A 21732-nucleotide genomic window follows, 5' to 3' on the forward strand; every position below is an offset into this window, starting at 1 on the left:
TTAAATTACTCTAACATGGAGTAACAATGTGTACTTCAATGTTAGGTCGTCACTTCCAGGGCACCTATTTCTCATTTTAAAATTAAGATAAGAATAATTATTAAAATAATATTTAGTGGGAATTGCCAATGTTTCTAGATAAAAAAATTAATTATTAAATCTTTGTAATGTAGAAGCACTCTTTAAAACAAGTGTCATAGTTTTGATAAAATTAATATTTTGAGTTTAGATAATTGTTATTGAGAAATATTTATGTTTTAAAATTAATTTGAATTTGAAGTTAGACGCTATTCCAGTGCGTTTATTCAAAATCTATACGTCACATTAGTATACTTGTACTGTGTAAATCGATATTGTTAATTGGTTAGGCATTGCTAATCTACTAATTAGTTTTATATGATGTATATGGATTATTATCACTAACATCAATTGATGATGATTGATTGATTAGGATAGGGTATAGATAGGCTATCAATCATTGATTGGTTATTGGAAAATTTATTTTTATAGAACTTTTGGGATTTTGAAGAAAAAAATAGTATTATTAGTCATAAATTCAGTCGTATATTTTAAATCGAACTTCGTAAAATTTTGTAGAGTTTCCTAAATTAAATGTTAGATTATTAAGATCATTATAACAAATCAACAATAATGAGTTCTACAGTAACTTTTGAAGGAAAAAACCATTGAATTTCAAGAGGCTTTTGATGCAATTTCAACCAAAGTCAGGTCTCTTAAAGACTGCATAGACGAAACCATCGCGGGAAATTCTGTGCTGAACAGAACAGAAATGTCACCATCCGCTATGGATATGACAATTGGAGCAGCAAGCAGACCATCATTTGAGCTAGTGTCTAGCATTACTCCCTACGACGGAGAGAGAGCCGATCTACTCATGCCATTCTTCGACAGCATTCAAGGCATAGGAGAACTGAGCAATTGGAACGAAACACAAACATTACAAGTATTGAAATTAAAGTTAATTGGTAGTGCACTACAGTTTTCAAAATCAGATGAAAAATGCAAAAACGCCACAAACACTTAAAGAAATTAAGTCTGCTCTAACAGAAAGGTTTGGAGATAGCCTACCAGATCACTATTATTTTGAACAATTAGCTAACATCAGACAAAATAAAGGAGAGACCATCGAACAATTTTTCTGACAGAGTCAAGAGGGTCAGTGACAAAACACTGAGAACCACCAATAACGAAGAAGTAAATAGAGTATTAAGAGAAGAAGCTGACCGAAGAACAATGGAAGCCTTTGTCAGAGGACTCTACGGAGAAATTGGCAGACAAACAAGGATTAAGTTTTCCAAATGAATTTTAGAGAAGCAGTGACTACCGCAATAGCAATAAATAACTTAGAAAAAAGGCCAAATCCATTTGAAGAAAAACCAAGGAAAGTTTTTGGAAACAATTTAACAAGTAAATGCTACAATTGTGGAAAGATAGGACACGTAGCAAAAGACTGTAGATGTAGAAGCTCTACAGACAGGCAGATGAAGGAATGTGGATATTGCCGTAGAAAAGGGCACAGAGAATCAGAATGTAAATCAAAGGCAAACTCCACACGTCCTCACTGCAGCTTCTGCAAGAAGCAAGGTCATACAGCTGATAATTGCTGGGCCAGAACAAAGAACACGGGTAGCGAAAGAGGTCAACCTTCAGGAAGCGGTTATAGTTCAAGAAACGCTCTACCGTTAAACTACAGCGGGGAACCCAGAAGCGCCGCTGGCAACCCCGTGAGGAAGTAAATCTGAACCTACACAAGATAAGGTTTGGACAGGCGAAGAAAAAAACCTAAAATTGCATACATCACTGAGCAGGAAAACAACTATGAACTACTAGCTCATGGAACCATTGGGAGTGTCAATGGGCCAGTAATAATTGATACTGGGGCACAAATCTCGATGATAGAGAAAAGGGTCACCCAAGGACCTATCTCACCGACTGATGTTCGTGTACATGGCATCACAGGAGCCATAATGCACACCTACGGTCAAGTAAAACAGACTATAAAGCTAGGAGACACAGAAATGATATGTACGTTCATAGTAGCAGACTTGCCTGACGATTATATTGCAGTTTATAGGGTATGATGTGCTTAGGTGGAAAAGAGCTGTCATTGATTTAGAACGATATGTCTTAAGTATTGAAGGTTGTGACGCAGTCAACCTATACGAACGAGACAAAGAAACTACGAATGATTGCGGTGAGTGGACTTGGTATAGCCACCAAGCGAACTCAAACCTTCCAAGTAGAACCCGATCGCTTAATCAACACGCAAGTGAAGCCTAACGAAAACGAAAACTTGCCTGAATATCTTTCAGCCTACTGCAGAACTAACCTCAACATACCTGCCCGTTCAGAAATGTTAGTACAACTAAAAATTGGGGAAAAATGTGAAACAACGAAAGCAAGAAATTGAGAACAAAGTTGTAATTACAGAACCAGCACTCGTAAAAATTCATGGAATTTATGTAGCCAGAAGTCTAACTAAAGTAAGAAATGGAACTTGTTGGACGAAAGTAGTTAATACAAGCCCAGAAGATTTAGTAATGTACAAGAACACTCTGATCTGTAAAATAGAAAGAACCTCATTTAAAACCAAAGAATTTGACAGAACCAAAAAGGGTCAACACAGTATCTAAAAAAAGCGACGAATTAAGAAGAAAAGTAGAAGAAAAGATAGAGCATTTGAGACCAGAAGAAAAAGCAAAGATTAGAAACGTACTTCATCGATTTGGAAATTTGTTTAGCCTTGGAGGAATTGAAAATTTAGGATGTACAGCAAAAGTAAGCCACAAAATTAACACAGGAGAGACCACACTCCCATTAACAAAAAGGCCATACAGAGTGCCTCATGCACAGAAAACAAGTGATACAAGATCTGATAGAGGAACAACTAGATAAAGGAATCATAATACCGAGTGTATCACCATGGTCAGCACCAGTGGTCATAGTGCCAAAGAAACCTGGTCCAGATGGTGTTGTAACTCACAGAATGTGCATCGACTACAGAGATCTGAACTCATGCACAGTACCAGAAGTTTATCCTTTACCAGATATCCACGAAACACTTGACATGCTTGGTGGAAGTAAATTCTTTACTGCATTAGACATGAATTCGGGATTTTTACAAATTAAAATGCATCCTGAACAGCCAAGAAAAAAACAGCTTTCAGTACTCCAACAGGACATTATGAATACACCAGAATGCCCATGGGTCTTATAAACTCCCCTGCAGTTTTCCAGAGGTTAATTGATACCACTTTAATCAGGACTGAAAGGAAAGTCTTGTTTACCATACATGGATGACATCTTAGTCTACAGCCCGACCATAGAACAGCATGCACAAGATTTGAGTGACGTGCTAGAGAGGTTTAAGGAGGTAAACTTAAGTGTGCAGCTAAAGAAATGCCAAATTGCAAAACCCGAAATTAACTTCTTAGGACATATAATCACGAATCAAGGAGTAAAGCCTTGTCCGAAAAAGATTGAAGCTGGTAAAGGAGTTCCCTCAGCCAAAGAATGAGAAAGAAATCAGAGGATTCATTGGATTATGCAGTTACTACAGAAGGCATGTTCCAAACTTTGCGGACATAGCCAAACCATTAACTAAATTGATCAAAAAGAATGAAAAATTTAATTGGGCACCAGATTGTGAGACAGCTTTCAAAAAACTAAAAGAAAAACTAACCACTGAACCCTTGTTGATCTACCCAGATTTTTCAAAATCTTTCATTCTTAGCACAGATGCCAGCAACGTAGCGATTGGTGTTGCAGTGCTAGGACAGGAAATAAACGGGGTAGAACATCCTATAGCATACGCATCAAGACAGTTGAATTCCGCAGAACAGAAATACAGTGTAACCGAAAGAGAGTTATTAGCTGTAGTTTGGGCAGTTAAATACTTCAGATGTTACCTTTATGGAAGATCCTTTTCTCTTTACACGGATCACAGTGCAATCAAATGGCTACTATCATTAAAAGATCCTTCAAGTAGATTTAACCAGATGGGCTTTGAAATTAGCTGAGTATGACTACAAAGTTTACCACAAACCCGGCGTGAAAACAAAAATGCAGATTGTCTAAGTAGAGTAGTATATAAAAACGAGTGTGAAAAGTTACCTTTATTAGATATAGGACGCGATTAAAGCAGCTCAAAAGAAAGATAAAGAATGTCAAAAACTGAAAATGCATGAACATTTCAAAACAAGTCCCCAAGGAGTAGTGTACTTCAAGAAAGAAGATGAAAAATTAATTGTAATACCAAGAGAAATGAGAGAGAAAGTAATACGGACTACATCATGATTTGCCAACGAGTGGACATGGAGGAATAAAGAAGACCATATTAAGAATTCAAGACAAATTCTACTGGCCAAAAATGAGAGCAGATGTAACAGCATTCGTACGATCATGTGACTCATGCAACAGACGAACAGATTATGGAAAATCAAAAGCACCATTAGGGAAGTTTCAAGAAGTGAGTGAATTTGGTTATAGATTAGCATGCGACATAGTAGGTCCCTTACCGTTAACTAGATCAAATAACAAGTACATATTAACTGTTATCGACCATTTTACAAGATTCGGAATATTTATAGCATTACCAGATCAAACAGCTGAAACCATAGCACGAGCATTTGTTCAGAAAGTTATAACGTCAATCGGAGTACCAAAAGAATTAATTACAGACCAAGGAAAAAATTTCACATCAGAACTGATTCAGAATGTTTGCAAACTACTGAAAATAAAAAAATTACAGACAACTGCTTACCATCCTATGAGTAAACGGACGGACAGAGAGAGTGCACCGAACCATCCCTAAAATGCTGAGCCACTTTGTCAACAAAAAACCAGTCAGACTGGGACGAACTGTTACCCATGATCAACAAGGCATACAACAGCCAAGAACACGAGTGTACAGGGTACACACCTTTTGAAATGGTGTACGGAAAGAAGATGGAAACACCCTTAGAAGCAGATCTCACAATAACTGAGGACACAGATGTCTACTCAGATTACGTGGAAGATCTACGAACCAGATTAAAAGAGATTCAAGAAATATCAAAACACTGGCCAGGAAAAGGCAAGGAAAGCTCAAAAGAAGCATTACGACAAGAAGTCGAAAGAAAGTGAGTATTATGTCGGACAGTTAGTGTACCTGCATGTACCACACATAAAAAAGGGTAGAGTTAAAAAACTCTCACAGTTATGGAAAGGTCCATACAAAATAGTAGAAAATCGTATCTGAGTTAAATGTTGTTTTAAGAATAAGAGGGAAAAAACGTCAAAGTGCACGTGAATAGAATCAAGCCAGTAGTTGAACTGAAAAACAAAGAAGAAGAAAGCGAAGACAGCGTAGAAGAACTCCATGAGAATGAAAATGAAGAAGCACTAGGAGTTCCTAGCAAGGAAAGCAAGAAGAGGAGTAAGCCTCGAAGAAGAAGCAAGTGATGCAGAAGAGGAGGTTGAAGATCCAACAGTACCAAGCCAAGCAGCAGAGCAAGCCGGACCAAGTTGGATTACAACCTGCCCAAGAAGGAAACAATGAAAGACCAGTCAGGGAAAAGAGGAAGCCATCCAGACTGGAAGACTATGAAGTTGAGTTGTAAATAGAAGCATACAAGTTGTACTATAATAATGTAGAAGTAAAGTGTTATATCATGAGAGAAGTAAGAAAAAGCCGAAGTTGTTGTGTATTCTCGAAATTTTCATCTTGTAGGATTACAACTCAGTAGCGAATGAAGTGAAAATGATCAGTTTGACAGAAGTGAAAATGTGAAACGAATGTTGCTGAATGAGTTTGAATGTTGTGTGAGAGAAAAACAAAAAAGGGTACCCTAAAGACTAAAGATTGTCTGAGTATATCCACACAAGCACATGAGATTACTGAGAGTACTAATACAGAAGGCAGAAGAAAACAAGTTGTAATAAGTGAAAGGAATAAATCGAGTTACTTCAAGAAGATTAATTGTATTATATTATAATAAGGAGAAGTTAGTTAAACAACATTGAATATGCATAACATGAATGATAGGTTTAGATTATAGATGTCAAGTATAACCTTTGTTACAGGACTAATGATTATTACGATGGTCAAAGCAGCTGAAATGAGCCAAGGAGTTGTGTTTAGGAAGCTAGAAGATTCTGTGATATCCGGAGATGAATGGAGAATCGTTTTAGACTTTGATCTAGTGGAAATCCTTGATGAACTGATACCATTAAAAGAAAGATGTGTAGAATTAGAACAGTTTAAAATATCAGTGTGAACGTCTGGGATGAAGACTTCGAGTTTGAATATATAAGAGTGAAAGAAGGAATCGAAACGGTATGGAGAGTGTTATATAACCGACTTGTTAAAACTTCTTGCCACCTGCTGGAAATTCTAGAAATAAGCGTGGACTTATAAATGCAGGAGGTTAATGCATTAAAGTGGTTATTTGGTGTACCGACTAGTGAAGATTATTAGAACATGTAAATACCAAAGTAGACGAACTAAAAGTAATAAGTGGTACAGTTGTTAGTTCGAGTCATACACAAATAACTTTGATGAAAGATATTAATTCTAGAATTGTAAGTAACACTAAAGCTATTCATGAGATAATGATTAAGTTATCTACAGCCAACGACAGGTTAATAACATCATTAACAAACTTCAATGAACAGAATATAATGATGCATCAGTCCTTAGCAAAACATATGGCAATTACAACAAATGTTAAGACATTTAGGTCAAAACTGTTGATGAAGCTAAGTTAAGAGTAGTAGAGTTTAGGCGGGCAAGCATTAGAACTTATATATTCTGGTAAGATAAGCAGTAAATTACTAAATCCCACATGATTTTACAAAAGTTTTGAATAAAAATTGAAAAGAGTATACCATCTCATTTGAAACTAATTGTTCCTGTAAATGGATGAAGATATATTTTTGTATTATGATCTTTGTAACAGCACAAGCATTAGCTAACCAGCTAGCATAAGATTGATTGTTACAGTACCATTAAGCTCAATTGATAGACAATTTGAAACCTATAAAATCGAAGTGATACCACTTTATCAACCTAGGTTACGACATTGGTTAGTGTGGAAAATTGAACACGATTACTTGTTGATATCTAAAGATAGGCAAGTACTATGTACCTCTCGCCTCAGATGAAATATGTTCAATGTAGACACAGTTATGTTAACATTTGTCCAAATTCAATAAGTGTACTACACCCATACAGTCGATGGTTGCATCTATTCACTGTTTATGGGATTAAGTTCTGTAACTCAAAAGTGTAACAGAGTTCTAACTGAGAATGTACATTCACCGTTTTGGTTACAAAATGGTAATGATTGGATTTATAGTGTTGCAGAACCCTACAAAGTAATATTAAATTGTTTTAGAAATATTGAAGATGATACATCTGTAATTAAAAACAGACATTGTAAAAGATTATTTAGAAGTTGTTGGTTAACACCTCAGGTATCATAAAACAGATATCAAGGTGTGATATTTTTGGAAAAAAGTGGTAAGATATTTTCAAGGATTAGAGGCAATATAGTTTATAAAAAGAAATATTACGCACCTTCATATACCGAAAATAAACATATTACAGCCCAATGAAACTGCTCTTATATTATTAAACAATAACTTAACTTTTGAAACGCTAAAAGATATAAAAAAGAATCTAATTGATGATCATATGGAAATAGGCTTAAATTCATTATTGCAAGGATCTCATATAATACGACCTGTCGTCATTAATGTAAATAAAAATTATAATTTCATTGTCATATATGTAGTTTAACCGGCAGTGGTCGCTGTGGGTCATTAGTGACCCGCACGTGACTTTTGTCATCTATCCTGACTATACAAAAATATTAATTTTTCCGCCCTTTCGCATACCTTCCTGCCTCCCCACCCACTTTAACTCAGGACAGTTTTGTTCAGTTTATGCGAGACTGGTGTACGGGATAGACCAGTGTGGGTCACCGTGACCCGCAGCGACCGGTTTCGATTGTCAAAGTGTCCTTACATCCAAATTATTTTTTGAACAGTGTTTTTTAGCGTTTATGGTGTTTTTATTAACTTTATAGCATATAATTTTTATTCTATGTTATTGTTTAAAAACTAAGTGAAATGGCTGAAGGCTCAAGTACAAGTGCTCCCTTTAGAGCGGCAGAGCGTGTAGTGTTGGATGAAAACAGGAATTCTCCAGGCCCTGCAAGAAAGATGTGAATCCGATGTTGAAACTGGAGCTGAAAAACTGATGTTGGAAGTGACGTAGATGAAATAGAAGAAAGAGAGGACAGATGCCTGCAGAAAATTCAGATACAGAGCAGAGTGACGAAGATTCGGAAAATGATGGACCTGTGGCGGATGATGGAATTCCTCTTGCGTATAGAGGACATTACTAGGATTACCTCATATTGTTTACTCATGTAATATAATTTATTATTATAACAAGTTAAAGAGAAAATCTTTAAACTTTAAAGTTTTATGAAAAATGTAATTTATTTTTAGGTCTCAATGAAGAGGTGCGTCCCCCGACTTGTTTTTACTTCAAAAATTTTTCTCAAGATAATATTTTAAGAATAGTGATAAGTTTTGATTATTTTTAAGATTGTACTTATTATAAAATTAATATATGCAATATTAGGTAAGGTTTAAATACTTCATAGTTGTTTTAATATTTTACTTAATAATTTTCTACTTAGGTTTTAGTTTTTATTTTATTAAATTTGACAGGAGGAATTTACTAAAAATATTTCTAAATATGTATGTGTTTTAAATTTTATTTAGGTATTATGTATCTTAAACCAATAAATACAATCATAAAAATTTAAATATTTTGTAACTAGATTTGTTATACAGACATTAGAAAATTAGTCAAACACAAACTGCTAAGATTTGTGACATACATTTCATAAATTTAAAACAACATGTAAATAAATAAAAAATGTTTCCGAAACATGTTTAAAATTCTATTGCCTAGCTCCAAAATTTAACATATATGTAATATTAATTAAATAAGTAATAGAACTTTCAGATATAACAAGGTTTTAATTTGCGGGTCACCTAGACCCACAGCGACCGGATTCAGGTGCGACATAGCGCGACCACTCCCGGGTTAAGTTTAAAAATTTGTGTACTGCTCGTAGTTTTTATATGTCCATAGGAGAATAAAGCGCCTTTGCACGACCAGTCGGCGGCAAAGACAAACTCAGAGCACAAGCGGCCCAGACCAGAGCCAACTGACGGTGTGGGTGGAGGAAGGAACTCCATTAGCAGAGATCATCCACGAAGCCTCCTTTGTTTCGGATGACCCCCCTCCCTCATGATTAAGTAGTGAACATTTAAAATATCTCTAAAGTGACAAATCAAAAGACTCTGACCGGCTTGTGACTCTGAAAAGAAAATATTGTATATTAGTAATAATTCTAAATCTTAGTAGTATCATGATTATGTAAACTTAGATTAAGTAGCAGGTATTAATAATTTGGGGAACACTTCAAAGGAAAAAAAAACATTTTTTTAAGTTACAAATAAGTCATTAACATACGAATGTAATAGATTCAAGATGTGCCATCACTTGAATCCTATGACACATCTTTTCCAGAGGAAGAGGGTGATGTAACGACCCGAACCCAATTTTAACAATAATTCAAGAAATTATTGCTTTATTGGGTTTTATAAAAATTTCATTCATTTAGTAAAATTTAACTAAAGACATAATAATTGTAAAGTGTACAGCACTGTTGAGGAGGTCAGCAGTAAGACTGCTGACAATGCAGAGTCAGCACCTGCGTGTGCTGGGAAGCTAGTCTAGTTCAGGCCTCAGACTCGTAGACATGTAACTCTCTGTTGCCCCATTATAAAATTTTCCTAAATTCTTTCAATAATGTAATTCAATACTTTATATCATTCAGAAGTGCTCTCCCCTTTTTAACCAATCTAAATTGTGTAATTCTTATAAATTAATCTTTAATAAACAGTTGTTTTAAAATTCAAAACGTTGTTGCACAAACTTTATTTCTTTTTCCGGGAAATCATCCGGTGGTGGCAGCGGATACCAATTAATCCCCAAATCGGTCGCGTTACACAAATACTGGTTAAGATACTGAATTTACCAAATACCCCTCTCTGATATGTAGGAGGATATTTGAAATCAGTATTTCCTTAAATATAACGGTTTAAATTGTAGATAATCTAAATCAGTATGTTTATTATTATTTATTCGTTTCAAATACTACAAACTCCAATATCAGTATTGCCGTACATGTAACGCTTAAAATACTGGAGTATTTTCCTTAATAAGCACACAGTTTTGTAAACGCTCTAATGTATTAAATATGAATAAAAATAATTACGAGGAAATTGTGTAAAAAATGTAATAAACTTAATTTATTACAAAAAATTTTAAAAACTTTTTAAAATGTAATTAACGAATTGTACGATAAAATTTAATAAATACTTCTTTGAATAGAGTCCAAAATGGGCTGCCATACTGGGCGTTCTTTAAGGTTATAAAAATATTAATTCTATTTTATAAGTAATTTTAATTTTCTTTCGTGCATTTTTTTGTACATTAGCACACTACTTATATTTAAAAAAAAATATTAATAAACAAACTCCTACTTGAAGTAAAAACATAATATACATTAAGTAATAATAGTTTATATAATTAAACACTTTTAACTCAATGTATTATATAAACTGTGTAGTTTTCTTACACCCTCCGTCTGATAATAAGAAACTAGCAGAATGATACGCTGGTTTTTGTTATGGCGCAATATATTTTTTTATATTTATAAAAATGTGTGCTTAATGATAAGTATTAAGTTTATATGTATATATAAATTTTTGTTGTTCAAAACGAGAGAAAATTTTTAAAATAATAAATATATGCACTTGTTACTAGAGTATAGTTTTATTATTTTTACATAAATTAAAAAATGTGTATTATAAATGTTTTTTTCCACGTAACTTACACGTGAACTTAACAAGATAGTGTAAATCTAGAAAATATACATAGTTTTACAGAGAACATAAGGATATGCACTTATTTACGACACAAAAAACGTTTGTTTTGTAAACATGTAATGTATTGTACTACATGTTTTTAGCAGTACGCATCCATATTGGTGTTTGATGAATTTTTTGGGCAATAATGAATTTCAGATAATAATGAATTGTTGTTACTGTCATTATCAATTTGTTCACAACCTAACTCACATTTCACCGGTTTTATAATTAATCAAACTATCTGACAAAGAAATATCATCATACACTTTATTTGCTGATATGTCACAATATATTTATTACTCAATAACTAATTTAAACAATATCATACTGAAAACTGGGTTGAAAAGTGATTGACATGTAAATTAGGAATACTTTCCAGTTCGAGCGTTACGACTACGGTATTTTATTTTGTATTTGGTCAGTATTTCAGTATTCGGTATCAGTGAGTAATCAGTACGAGAAAATATCTATACCTTGTAACCATATGGAGTACTAAAATACAAAGTATCTGTCATCGAAAATAATATCAACCAGTTTTCTTCCCCTTAGACGAATATATAATTTCTCTTAACTTCTATTAAAATTAAATGAAACTACCGGATACTACACATCAATCACCAGGAGTAATGTTTTCGCTATGAGGTTGCGGTCACATAAATCTGTCGATTATTGACCACGGGATATCACCTTCCAAAGGCGTCTCTTCAAAATTTGTAATATTTTTTTTCGTAACCTGTGTTTGTTTATTCGTTTTCAACGACTTTATGTTGTACCGTTGGACGATAACAACATGAGAAATGGTGACTTCTGATGTCGTAGTAATAAATACTAGAAATGCAAAAGTTACTTATAAGTTCAGTTTAATTACGAAAATTACAAGCACCACTTTTAGATAGTAAAGGAAAAGTATGTAATGCCACGTTGCTGCCAATTAGAAACACAAGAACTAAAAACGAATATCTTCTAAGTAGGCCTAAAATATCCAATGTTCTCTGGAATTATTGCCTACGACGCTTCTACTTTATAAAACAATAAGATTTCACTTCCCTTAGATGTAGACTCACAACCCGGTGTCGGCGTCATGGCACGAGACATTGAAGCTGCAGTCTAAGAGGGTTATTTCTAGAAGAGGAGTAAAAGTTGGGGAAAACTGGTAGCCATCTACTCAAACAACACGTGAGATACATCAGGAAACGTGAGCTACATGAACTTGCCTAAAACAAAATTCGCGACGGTTATATTAGCCCATTTAATTATACAAACTTATCTTATCATAACAACGTGTTCGCCGTTAAGGACGACGCCACAACTTTTATCTATCTCACAATCAAGCAAATAAAAGATCTTCAAGGGTAAGTAACTTTACTATTTACAACTTTACTTTACGTTAACCTTCATTTTTATATGTTTGGCATCAAAGGGCTAATTAAATAATACGAAAAGATAAATTTTACTTACGGACAAAGCGCGCGAGGTCTGATCGGTCACGTAGTTGGGCTGCTACAAAGGGTTAGAAGAAAATATATTCATCCGCGTGCCACTTAGGTATGTTTACTTCCGCCGATAAATTTAGTTTCCGGAACATTGGATAAAAATAATATTAAATAATTATAATGGCTAAATAGATTGCGAAAATATAAATTATAATGAAATTTAATAAACTGTACAATGGAAAACAGTTCTTTGCTCCTTTTTTAATCGGGTATAGATTGAAAATTGCTTAAATACACTGATATATAAACTAGTATTAAAGAGTTGAGATCTTTGTCTCACGTCTTTTAAAGCAACTTTAACAATGTCTTTAGAATGAATTAGGGCGTTGTACATATACTGCTTTAAATGTAACATATAAAATAAATCACAAAGAAATATGCCATTTGCGTAGCTTAGTTATTGTAATATGTTTTAAAATATTTACTTTACTATTTATATTTATTTTTCATATTTTAATACTCTATATAATGCATACTGCTATCTGTGTGTCAGTAGATATAAATATGGCGATTCTAGTGCACTTTGGGACACAAAGAAAATAAGTGTATGATCCTTGTTCAAAAGCGCCATAACTGGGAAAGTAAAATTATAAAAAAATTCATTCAATTTCAGGGAAATTTTCTTATTGCTCTTAAGCGTAACCGTGTTGGCAGAAAAAATAATGCACAACAAATAAATTTGTATCCACAGTATTTGAAATTGAAGACTCTAAATTTGGCAATTGAAAGTTTCTAAAGTAACAGGAAACTTGTTTTTATCTTAAATATAAAAACATTTTATAACGATTCAAGAACATTTATTTTTTATATAGAAATTTAAGTAGTTCAGTAGAATAGTAATAGAAAGATTCCTAAAAAATACACAATAACTCTCGATTTCTTGTATGAAGCGTTTAAACTATCTGTCAATAGCAGGTAAAAGTTGAAGTGAACTTTCATCGAATGTGATGATTATATGTTCTGATCCATTAAACTTTTACTTCTACATGAACTTCTACACAACTTCACGTGAACAACTTTGGCAGAGTACACCTTAGAGGAATAGCAATGCCCAACTTTGGAGTTTCTATATTGCCTCCATACTCTAAAACTAGAACAGATTTTTATCGACACATTGTAAAAATATTAACCTCCCACAATATTAAATTACTTTCATACTAAGTTCATTTAAATAATGGTCCTTCAACACCAAATTAACTTTGACATTAATAATATAAATTTGAAGGAGGATTAGTTTAACGATGGATATTCTTACTCCAAGTATGTTTTTATATCTATAAAAAATAATAGGTATTGAAAGGAAGAAATACGCTGTGCAGAAAAGGACGGAAAGATCATTGGTTTACATAAAAATCATTTTATTTTTCCCTTAGTCTCATACGAGGATATGCGATGAGTTTCCTTGACATTGTGGAGGTCTAAAAGCTTAGAATATGTTTATTATTCCAAAAGAATTATACAGTTCTGTTCCGTTCACGCTAACTCAAAGTTAATGGATAGGAACAACTGCATTTCTAAACAGAACTGACATTACCATGTATGATCTTGTTATATTTTTGATTACCCTTGTGTGAATACTTACCAAGTTCATATTATTTAAAAGTATTGTTTTTACACAAACAATGATACTCTAAATGAAATGTTTATAATCTGATCTTATATCGGTCATTGGATACCACTCTTACATGTATTTACTTTTTTATACAAATTTGATAATGTTAAACTATTAATTTTTTTATTACTGAAAAAGATTTTGCGGACATCAAATAATTTAAAATTATTATTCTAAAAGTAATATGATATACGGTTATTTATATTTCAAGAGCTTACAAAATATCTTAGCAACGGTTATCTTATATTGATGAACACTCGGTTCAGTAAATCAATTCATCTTACATACTGAAAATATCTAAACAGTTAAACAAGTCTGTACTTCATTATATTCTCGCAAAGTCCGATGCATTATGAGCAGAGAATAATAGTTTTTAGAGTGTACGATTATTGCCCTATAAATGGTTGCATATAACGGATTCTACTACAAAAGTAACAGATATAAAGAAAAAGAATATGTTGAAACCCTTTCAGAACTTTACAAACATAGCATTTAATACAAAAAGTAAGAAGTTATTAGTTCCATAAACTAATAGATACCCAAATTCTATATTTGTGTATGTTTTTCCCGTATAAGTACTTAATAAAGTTAAGATATTCTAAAGCGTATTACTAAAACCTCCATCAATAATTGTAAATTCTAATGGTCACTATACGTAGAACAAACTATGGGGGGACCAAAAAAACTATGCCCTGATGCTTGCCTCACCAACTCACCAGACGCCAATCTTCACCTCTTTTACTAGATGAGCCACTGAATCCTCCGCAAGGACATGATAATCGTGTGTGTGTTTATCCAGCGGTTAACCACCATTTCTCTCCACGTGTTGTCTGACAAATAAAAATGGACTTTTTGTACTAGTAGGAGTCGTAATTTTGGATGTGAGGCTATGCTGTTGAGAGGGCATTGAACTGAGGGACATCCTATCCCGTTGTTTTAAACGGAGGAACATAGAGAACATAACCGCTATGCCGATATATTTAACCTACCACTAGAATGGACATTAGGGAGTTAATAATGTTATTAAATAATAGTCATAAATAAATTTGTTAATTTTTTGGATATTTCTTAAAAAAGCAATCATTCCGGTTATATGATTATTATAGCATAAGATGAGTGTATAGAACGGTAGTTTAAAAAATTGTGTCAATTAAACTTATACGTCTCCTGTTCCAAGTAACCTTTTCTTATTTAAATACTATTTTGAGATAGTTTAAAAGAAACTGGACAATATAAAACGTACAAAAAAAGACATTTCCACTATAAAAGATGTTATGTGTGTTTGTTCACTTTTCACAAGAGAGTGGCTGGTAAAATGTTTTCTTATTGAAGTCCTTTCCTCTTGAAACCGTTGTCGATAATATTATTAAACGGTGTACTCACTCCTTTTGTTGGTACTTTTATTGTGTTTATATAGTATCTTGTTACACTATCTGGGCTTTATAGTTATATATGTAAATTAGATAATTGTTATTGGCTATATAAATACAACTAAATTCTGGCATAATAAAAAATTAAAGTTATTATTAGGCAATGTAACATTGTTTTAATATAAAGATAATGAATATGAAACTTAAATACCGAAACTTTGTTTGTAAAATTATCCGTTATATTGAAAAAGATAATAAATTGAATGATACTTCAAACGGTATCAAATATAAAACCCGAGAAAAAAAACTTCAATTATTAGAAAATTTATATTTATGTTCAGAAATGGTTCTTATGAGAAATACAGAGGACAGGAAGCTGAAGCTGGACAATTTAGTATCTATCTATTTCATTTTCCTTCCCATATATCAGAAAAATAACTCAACATGTTACACTTATATCAAAGTTTGTATCAAGTGTAATACTTTTTATCGGCAAAATTTGAGGTCGATGAGCGGTGAACTAGTGTGTTACTGACTTGAATATGGGCCGATCGATAGTGAAAAATGTACTTCGGTATTGTGGTTCACCATGATGAACGACGGACAAAGTTGCAGAATAAATCCATTTATGAACAAATTAGGTTCAATGATAAGGTATGTAAATGTTGTAACAATTCATATAACCTAATTCTCCTCTTAAGATACTTATAAGTATTTCAGATATAGATTTAAATTGTATAAGAAATTCAGTTTATTTGCAGAAAAAAATAATAAGTTTTAATAGCAAAGTATACTATCTATTTAATTGGGATGAGCATCGTTGAAGCCTCTGTGGAACTCAGTAGTCCAGCTAAGGCATGTAAAATTTTGTTTATCTTAATGATTAAACTGTCAGTCTGGGTTTCCACAAGGACACAACTAAAAACTGGCATAAAAATAATTATAAATTGTATTTAATATCAGTCTGTGTTTGATGGCAATTGTTAAGTCTTTAAATGTTTATAATCTAATACCATTTATAAACTTTTACATTAATTAGTCTGTAAGTAGTTTATGATCAATGTATTGTGAAGCTCAGCAAGTACATCTTGTATAAAAATTTTCATAAAATATGAAAGCAATTGGAACCAAAAATAATCAAATCATCACTTTAGTTTAGCAAATATTGATTATTTCCTCCCGTGTGACGGTAGGGATCAAACCAATGAGACTATAGAAAATTTCACTGTTACTATCAAATATTCCACCCAATCAAGACGAATAAATAATAGTGACTAAATGTTATATCTATGACCTCAGTATCATCTATGAACGACAGCTGCCTAAATACATGATAGAGGATATGTGCAAGCCTTAACTGACATAGTGTTTCAATATTCTTCTTCTTTAATCAATCTTTTTAGTATTTTATAGCCAATGAATAGGTATATAGGATTTCTGCCATGCTTTTCTGCGATCAACATAAATTTAACGAAGAGCGTAAACGTTTTGTATGGACGATACCGTGTTATGGAGCAGTTTTGAGAAACTACAAAGTTGAAGTAAATTTTTCCTGAGATATACCAGTTTTGGTTACTGATGATCTACACAATAAGTTCAACAAGGAAGTCATCCTCCATATTCAAGGCCACGTTTTAGCAGTCACGGCAAAGTTAGCATAGTATCGCTCTTATCTTCAAGAACTACACAGCTTTGCAAATACTCTCAATATTATTTCATTGACTGCATTTCTCAGAATTTGTTATATAGATATCAGCTTTAGTATTTGATGAAAGATATACTATTTACATATATAAATCACCAAAGAAAATAAAATAAAAATAAGCAAATATAGTCTTTAAATTTCATTTTAAATATAAGTTTTAATATCACAGACTTTGCTTTTGGAATGCTCAAAAAACATGTTTATATCAACAATTTTAGTAAACTTTATACACATATTCCCAACACAGATTGAGTGATTTTTCTAGGTTAACTAAAAACGGAATTGGAAATGCACAAACGTTTAAGAGGCCGCCATAATGGAAAAGAAAATTGTTTATTTATTTGTCCAATAAACTAAGTAAAAATATATAAAAGATTATTTTTTTATTCCCCAGCTTAGAAAACTTGTTTAACAATGTCTATAGCAAGGTATTGATGAAAAAAAAGGTTCTTATAGGGTCTTATATGCCAATACCTCCAAATCTGTTCGAAAATATTCCATAACATAATATAATTTCAAAATGGTCAAGCAATGATCCTATAAGGTACATAACAAGATATATATATATATATATTTATATATATATATTTATATATATATATATATATATAAGTCCTACCTGGTATAAAATAACATGATATGTTGATGATACGTTTTCGTTGGTAAGAACTAGTCTGTCTTCCTACTGTGACATGAAGTAAAACCATTGGTGTAAACATTTTTAAACTTTGATTTGTTTTTGTAATTATATTCGTAGCTTGTGTGTATGTAAAACTTTACTTTAACTAGGTACTGGAAACCAATTATTGATAAATTTTTACAACGGGACTGAGGATGATCTTTCATCGTTGAAAACTGGAACATGTCTCGGGCGCAATGAGATGGGATAACGAGGGGGTTAATGTAAGTTTTTTGTCAATATCAGTTTATCTAAGACTCAGTGGCTCTATCTGATTGTTTATTGTGCATCTAATTTTCTTAAATGGAGATTTTCCAATTTGACATCCATCCTGAGAAATAGAATCCTCTCATGCTTATACATGAAAACGAGGTAGTAACCCTATTACTATTGTTAAAAAAAAATATAAAACCATTATTCTATATTTTATGTGAGATATATACATGGGTACTTTTAAATACATGTATAAGGGGATTGCTGCAGTATCCTTACATTGCTGGATCTTGTTTTCATGTTTCTATGTTTAACATTGTTTCCTGATGTTGTTTGTAACAGAATAATTAAATGTTAACTACAAGACGGTAATGGAATATTAAATTATTGATAATGATAATTCCCTTTTTGTTGTTGTATTACTGGTTTGAAAAGTTATTTGAATGTAAAGTATTTTACAAAGTGTAAGAATTACAAAATTCTTATCAACCTAACGTTTTTGTGTTTAAACAGGAAAGTAAAGAACCATTTTACAAAAGTTTTTTTTTGTATCTGATGGAATATAAAAATTGTGAATTTTTTATAAATTACGCTTTTCAAGCCTGTTTAAAAGGTGAATTGAAATATTATCAATATTTTAAGGAAAAATAATACGAAGAATTCAATGAAGCGCTTAGCTTTGGTTCATCAGCTTTTGGTAAATCTGCACTGTTAGATCATTAAGAGAGGCAAACTCACCAAACCCTCGGTTATCGATCGATTCCGTTTGTAAGAGCTCAGCTAATTGCTGTTTGATCTTTGTGTCAGCACAGTGAAGAACTTCTTACTTCAAATCTGAGTTTATTAAGTCTGTAAAATCTGCGAAAGTTTATTCTAAACAGTTCCATAACATTATTAGTTAAATTACCAACAACTTAGGAATACGTCACTCCACGTAACAGGTTTTACCTTAGGTTTCTAGCTAAAATTACTAGTTTACCATCTAATTTACTAAACTACGTTACTATGTCACACTGTTGAACATTATATGTTTGTACTCAGTTTGCTATAAAACATTTTCTTCTGCGATTTTCACCGATGCCATGATCGTTACACATTAGTCCAGTTTAATAATTTTCACTAACCCTCAATCAAAATTCCAATGGAGTGGCATTCACTATAATCAATCTCTTTGTTTGTTGTATGTAAATGAAGCTTAATGTAAAGTTTGAGGTATATAGTTTATGTTATTTTCAAGATATCGTGTAAATTATACATAAAGATAAACAGACGTACTCACACCGACAGAAATCTAATATATTCATCCCCTCGAGTGATAGATCGGCTTTCACTACGCTCTGCATACTACATATAAAAAACATCGTAAATAACACTTAACCCAAGAGTTGTTATGTATTCGTATAAAGTACTAAGCTATGTCACTACTATGTGATATATTTAATGCCAGGCACATGAGGTTGCATTAATATCTTAATGCCGTATGTATCAGCATGCTTGTCTACAGAGAATAGTACCAGGATATAATCAACAATTTAATAGTCTTATACCCGGTCTTGTTTTAAACTGTATCAGTCATAGAGAGGTAACAGTTTACAGCAATGGCCATAAAAATATCAATACTTAATTAATAAAAATAGTTATTTATGTTAATATATAACTGAAACTATATCTTGATACTTACTAAAAATAAGACCATAACAAATTAATAACGACTAGTTCATCCTGTAATGAACTTGCCTGTAGTTCCCTAATAATTAACGTAACATAAAGGTGATTTCAGTTCAGTAATGATATTCACTAATTAATAAATAAATGTTTAATTCAAATACAATTAGACTTTATTTAGAGAGGAAATCCCAAAATATTTACTTGTATAACGTGGGAAATCGATAAATGTTCTCTATCATTTCTGAGATAAATTATGATCAACTTTTATTAAATTTAAATTTTATAATAGCACGGGAAGCCAATTCGAGGTATATATTTCTTTTAGGTAATTTTTTACACAGAAGATAATTCTGCAAATTTTTACACCCCAAAGTTTAACAGATTCGATTACTGATATGCTCAGATTGTATAATTTTTCTCATTTACCGTCATAATTACCCATAAAAACAGATAAAAGTGTACGCTATCATTTCCAGGCAAAACATCCATACAGTATCAATCACCGTCATAGAATCAATGTTGATTATACATAAATGAAGATTTATAAAAAATTTGAAGTTTCATACGTCGTCTTTAAGACGTGTCTAATATTATTAATAATGCGAAGAGCCTTTTTTTTGTTTGTTATGCTTTCAAGCTTAAACTATTAAATCAACTGTACTGAAACAGACTTATCTAATGGAGTTTTCTTACATGCAGTCCGTGGTATGAGTATATGCCTATTATCGTTTTATAAAGTTTATATTTTGAGAGCAAGACTTAATCCACGATGAAACACAAAGTAATACAACTGGTATAAATTTAAATTGAACCATTAATATGCACTTATTTGATTAATATTTATATCGTTGATTGTGGCCTAACAAGGCATACCCTTTTAAAAAGTTTCGTCGGGAAATATAATTTACTAGTACCAGAAATGCTGAATACACGTGAACGAAGCCTACGAATTTGCATGCAAGACCACAAGATAACTGAAATGTAGAGATGAAAAATTAAATTTTCTTATGTGCATTGGCAGTAGTAAAGGCTTTAGTAAAAACGTATCCAATTTCTTAGGAGATTGTTTATTTATCAGTAGTGAACGCAAAAAAATTATATTAAAAATCATTTTTAACTGTGTTTCATTTGTTAGTGTACTTAATTGCTTTAAATTAATCGAATAAATAAGTAGCATTATTATAAAACATGGATCAAACAAGGAAGTTAATGAAAAGTGACAAGAAACGTTTAAACATAAACATATGTCACTACCCTTTTGACTCAGGTAACAATCCCGATGGATAGTGTTTTAACAGTTTAGTTGTCAGGAAGACGTTCAAGCACTTGGGATCGACGTCGATATTCGTTAATTATTTTTCTCCTCCAAAATTATTTTTATTTATATGTTATGTTGTGCTCTTTTCTGGTCTAGTCTAAATAAAATTCAAAATTAAATTTACTTTTAATTGCGTTAATAACTTTTCAATGGTTATTTTATTAGTGTCGAAGCAAAAATTAGTTTGTATGATAGAGATCAGGTTATGTTATATTACAAAACCAATTATTGTGCTACTAGTATAACTATAATATCTTACATATTATAAAAAATAATAATTATTTTACTTCTAAAACGATCACGGAAATCATTTGGGTTGTATGATTGTTAATCTCCTTATATTCATAGGCCTTTTTACTTCTTGTAGGTTTACATAAGGTCCACAGTTTTGTTTGTAAATTTAAATGGACTTTCAGGGTGTTCACAGTGGTGATATAAATTAAGGATTAAGGTGCGTTCTATGATACATTTAAGGTAATAGTTCGTCTTACTTTTGTATTTAAAGGAACAAGATGTTCATTAGGTATGTATAATAGGGGGTATTTACATTACCTTAGTGGATCCAAAACAATATTTTCACTAAGCGTTTACAATTCCATTATAAAAATCATTAGATCATAAGGAGTAGTTGAAATTGTAAAAATATTTCAGTGCC

Source organism: Homalodisca vitripennis, chromosome 8, assembly GCF_021130785.1.
Source record: "Homalodisca vitripennis isolate AUS2020 chromosome 8, UT_GWSS_2.1, whole genome shotgun sequence".
NCBI lineage: Eukaryota > Metazoa > Arthropoda > Insecta > Hemiptera > Cicadellidae > Homalodisca > Homalodisca vitripennis.